The following is a 5,042-nucleotide window of genomic DNA, read 5'->3' as shown; positions in this document are numbered from 1 at the left end:
CAACAAGTATCTATTTTGAATCCCCATGTGTTGAGAATACAATGGTAAAACGCACACAGGCTCTGCTCTCAGGAGGATTTCAACCTGGTAGAGTAGATTTTTAAATGAGAAGAAATAAGATAGAAAACTATGAGCAGGCACTGAACCCACCGGGCTTCAGTAGCACAGGGTCCAGTCTGAGACTGGCCCTTCAGGTCTCCCACCTCAAACTACTGCAGCTGGACCCCTGAGTTCCAGGCCCTTAGTACGGCTCACACCCTGGAACTGTGCCCTTCTGTGACCAACTTCATTCCACAAGCACCCATGTCATCAGCATGATGGGCAAAACAACACCAAAAACTTACTCTGTGAAGCTCAGTGGAACTAAAGACATAGAGAAAACACCCAGTGGGGATGGCCAGGAGAAGTACCAGATCCTGAAGTACAACTGCTAGGAACTCATAAAGAATCACTAGAAAGAGGAACCCAAGAAAGAATTCACCTAAATAATCAGAAATTGAGCAACAAGGAATTGGAAGAGAACTATGGTCCAAATGAGATACAATGCCATCCAGCATGAGAGCTGAAGAGCTCTTGGTTCAGGACAGCCCCAGTACACTCAGGCCTTTCAAAGAAACATGAGGGATTGTCAAATTTCTCAGTAGATGGTGTGGGGCCTCTTCGTCCTTCTATGGACAGGAGCTGTCCTATGCTGGCTTGCATTTGGAATTCAGTACTCCAATGATAAGTGTGCATCCTTAGACAGTGTGTATTTGGGTTCTGTGCTTGCTCTGGTTGGGGTGATATTTGCTTATTTCCAATAAGTGAAAAGCACAAACATCATGTTAACATTCAGTAAATTATTCCTCTCCGAGTTTTTGTCATCTGGAATGCAAGGGAGAGTACAATCCCTGAAGAGCAGCTGATGGTCCGGAACATGGTGGAGATTAAGGGTGGAGACCAAATTCCTAGGGATATCAGATGGCTGGCTTCTCAGTGAGCTAAAATAGATAATTTATCTCTCACTAGGAGGTCTGAGCCCCACTTCTGTTCCCGTGACTTTACTCATGGCAATCCCCTTGAAACAAAGAACACTGGCTTCTCTTCTACAACTTATTTTAAAGGTGTGGCAACTGGCACAATCACCAACACGGGCAAGGGCACCATCATTGGACAGATTGCCTCAATGGCTTCAGGAATTGACAATAGGAAGACAGCCATTGCCACTGAGACTGAGCACTTTGTTTGTATTGTGGCAGAAGTGGCCACTTCACCAGCATCCGTTTCTTTATTATCACAGTGTCCATGAAGTATGTCCTGGACTCCACCACCTTCCTCATTGGTGTCACTGTGGCCCATGCACCTGAGGACCTCCTGGTGATTGTCACTGTCACTCCATTAATGACAGAAAAACAGGTGGCCAAGAACTGCCTGGAGATGAACCTGGAAGCCGTGAAGACCTCAGTTCCGCCTCTATCATTTGCTCTGACAAGATTGACCCTCAGACTCACAACAGAACCCATGTGTGGTGTGACAATCAGATCTATGTGGCTGACACCTGACAAACAGAAAAACCAACTCCTTGCCTGAAGCTCTGGAATCTGGGCCTCCTTATTCAAGATAATAACACTGTATAACCAAGTTGAGTTCAAACAAGGACACAAGAAACCATCATGGAGAAAGTTGTGGTTGGAGGTCATTTTCAGAGGTCATTTTGGGGGATGTGATAGAAATTAGGAAATGAGACTGCAAAGTGCCTGGAATCCCTTTTGATTCTACCAACAAACTTCAGCCCCCGTACATGAGATGGATGACCTCAGTGACAGATGCTGCCTCACGATGATGAAGGGGCCCCTGAGAAGATCCTAGAGAAGTGCAGCACCATCACTATTGATGTCCTAGAGCAGCCTCGGGTCAAGGGCACAGCTAAAGCCTTCCACACCATGTACATGGAGCTAGGGGGTCTGGAGGAGACACATTCTGGGTTTCTGTCACCTCTTCCTGCCAGCAATCAAGTTCCCAGAAGCCTACTCATTTGACAGATGTCATGACCTTTCCCACCTCCAGTTTCTGATTTGTGGGCTCTTGTCAAGGACTAATCCCCGTCGGTCCACTGTGCCTGAGGTACTTACCAAATACCAGAGTGCTGGGGTCAAGGTTGTTACGGTCACAAGTGATCATCCCTTCACAGCCAACACTATTGCCAGGTATCATTTCAGCCAACAGTGAGATAGATGGTGGAAGACATTGAAAAAGCCTCAACATTGCTATGGAGCAAGTACACAAATAGGGTAAAGCCACTGTGTTGTCCAGTATGGAGCTGAAGGACATAAATCAAGAGCACCTTGTATGAGCTCTTGACCAAGTACTTGGCAACCGCCTTTGCTCAGACCTCCCTCCAGCAGAAGCCAATCAATGATGTGGGCTGTCAGACAGATGCACTTGTTCCTGTGAGAGAGGATGGAGTTAATGCTTCTCCAGTTCTAAAGAATGCAGATGTTGGGATTGCCATGAGGGTAGCAGGTTCTAATGGATCCAAAAATGCAGGCCACACAGTCTTACTGGATGACAGTGATGTCTTTGCATCTCTAACCACAGGGTAGAGGAAGGCCACCTAATCGTTGACAACCTAAAGAAGATTATTGCTTATACTCTGACCCAGAACATTGCCAAGCTTTGCATTTTTTTGATTTACACTATTGTCGGGCTTGCCCTGATCACTGGTATCATTACTATCTTGTTCATCAATCTGGGCACAGACTTAACTCCCTTATTGCTCTATCCTATGGGAAAGCTGAAAGTGTCATTTTGAACCAGAAACCCCACCATAAGAAAATGGACAGATTGGTGAACAAGTCACTTGCCATGTAGTCCTGCCAACACACTGGCCTCATGCGGGCCCAGGAGCTTACGTTGTCCATGTCACCATGTATGCACAGAGGAGATTTAGGCCCAGCACTCTCATTAACCTCTGGAGCAATGGAGGAATAACAGCATGAATGATGGGGTCGATTGCTATGGACAAGAATGGACAAGGGATCAGAGGAAATACCTAGAAGGTACAGGCTACACAGCTACTCTCACTGGCATCATGAACTACCAAATAGCATATCTGACATGAAGAAGACCTGGAGCAATTTCATCTTCCAACAAGGTCTTTCCAGAAATAAAGCCGTCTGGCTAGGGATTGCCTCACAGCTTATCATAGCAGTAATTCTCTCCTATGGCACTGGAAGTGTCACAGCCCTAGATTTCACCAGGCTCCTGGCTCAGGATTGGTTTGTAGATATGCCACGTCCATACCTTCTGCTTTGGGTGTGTATGATGATGTGTGAAAACTTTTCATCAGACTTTACTGTGGAACCTGTGGGATAATCTATCACTAACACCATCTTTTTGCCCAAGTGTCCCAACTTCACATTGGTGATGATTCAGTTCTCTTGTGTAATAATGACATCATCCAAATTTATACCAGAGAAAGACAAAAACTATATGAAAGGCACTCAATTGATGTTTTGTACTTTACAGCTGAGATTTGACTATTTATGTATAAATTTTATCTCTATCTCCGGTTTTTAAATACGTAAATTTCAAGGTGATGATGTAGAGAAGAAACACTTATTTGTATATACATAGATTTCCAAGATATTAAGTAATCTTGTATAACCCAGATATCTGCTGGGGTCTCCCTGCTTTTAAGCTCTAGGTAGGATTTCGCTTACCTCTACTCTACATCCTGTTGAAGATCAATGCCTTTCTCAAGATGTCTGTGAGTTCCTGGGGAAACTGGCCACTTTGCTCAAAAATCCAACTCAAGGTTTTCAGGAAATGGAGAAGGGGGCAAGTTTACATCATGAGAACATGGACATGCCCCACTTTGACTCTCAGATGTTTCCACAGCATGCTTTCCCTGCCATGTCACCCCTCACCGCCAACTCTCAGCATCTCACTGGTCCATCCATTTTTGCCTCACCTCTTCTCCTCCCTCCCAGACGGCCCTTCACCCCTACTACTGGAACGCCAGTTGGACTTCTTCCAATTCTTGCTCCAAATCCAAACTCCAAGTCCACTTTGCATATCCTAACTCAAGGGGCTGTACTGAACAAAAGGGTCTTTCATTCACCAGGAAGCCATATTGGTTTGAAATAGTAATATCTATTTCCTGTAAAACATTTGCAAAGCACTTTCCAGCACCAACGTTATGCCAATCATGTTTCATGCTTTCAACTTAGGTTTATTCATGTGTGGAACAACAACTATGTTGACAGGCCCAGAGAGACCTCATTTTAAAGTAAAAGACATTTTAGAAAACAAACAAACTAAGATAGAAAGTATTAAGTGACATAAGAAAAGTCCAGGAATCAGATTATCTGTAAGTGACTTCTTTTTTTTTTTTTTAATATATAGTGAACTTCTTTTAAAAATTTATTTATGGCTACATTGGGTCTTTGTTGCTGTGTGCGGGCTTTCTCTAATTGCAGAGAGTCAGGGCTACTCTTCATTACAGTGCGTGGGCTTCTCATTGCAGTGGCTTCTCGTTGCAGAGCACGGGCTCTAGGCTTGCAAGCTTCAGTAGTTGTGGCACATGGACTCAGTAGTTGTGGCTCACGGGCTTAGTTGCTGCGCAGCACGTGGGATCCTCCCAGACCAGGGCTCGAACCCGTGTCCCCTGCATTGGCAGGCAGATTCTTAACCACTGCACCACCAAGGAAGTCCCTGTAAGTGACTTCTAATGTCCCTTCTCAATCCTAATTCTAGGTCATGTACCATGATGTCCAGTTAGGGACACAGAAGAGGCTTCAAGGAGCAGGTGCATCTGGGCTAGAGTTAAAGAAGAGACAGTGTCAAGATAAAAGAGACAATGTTTTAAGAAAAGGTTAACAGATCCCATTTTCCTTTGAATGAATCAGAAAACTTTACAAGAAATCAATATTGGGACTTTGAAGTTTCTGAGACAGACTCAATTATCTTTTACCCTTTATCACTTGCAAAATTAGAAGATTTTACTTCCTATCTTTCCATCCTTCTTTCTTTTAAACAACGTTGATTGAGGGCCTTTTATG

At 44.3% G+C, this 5,042-nt stretch overlaps 1 pseudogene; it reads left to right on the top strand.

Annotated features, from left to right (window-relative positions):
• Window positions 1-317: 317 nt before the first annotated feature.
• On the top strand, window positions 318-3,365 carry LOC102974246 (potassium-transporting ATPase alpha chain 2-like; annotated as a pseudogene).
• The last annotated feature ends 1,677 nt before the right edge of the window (window positions 3,366-5,042 follow it).

The sequence above is a fragment of the Physeter macrocephalus genome, chromosome 2 (assembly GCF_002837175.3).
Source record: "Physeter macrocephalus isolate SW-GA chromosome 2, ASM283717v5, whole genome shotgun sequence".
In the NCBI taxonomy this organism is placed as follows: Eukaryota; Metazoa; Chordata; class Mammalia; order Artiodactyla; family Physeteridae; genus Physeter; species Physeter macrocephalus.
Note: the sequence above shows the minus strand (reverse complement) of the source record. Positions and strands in the feature narration are given on the sequence as shown.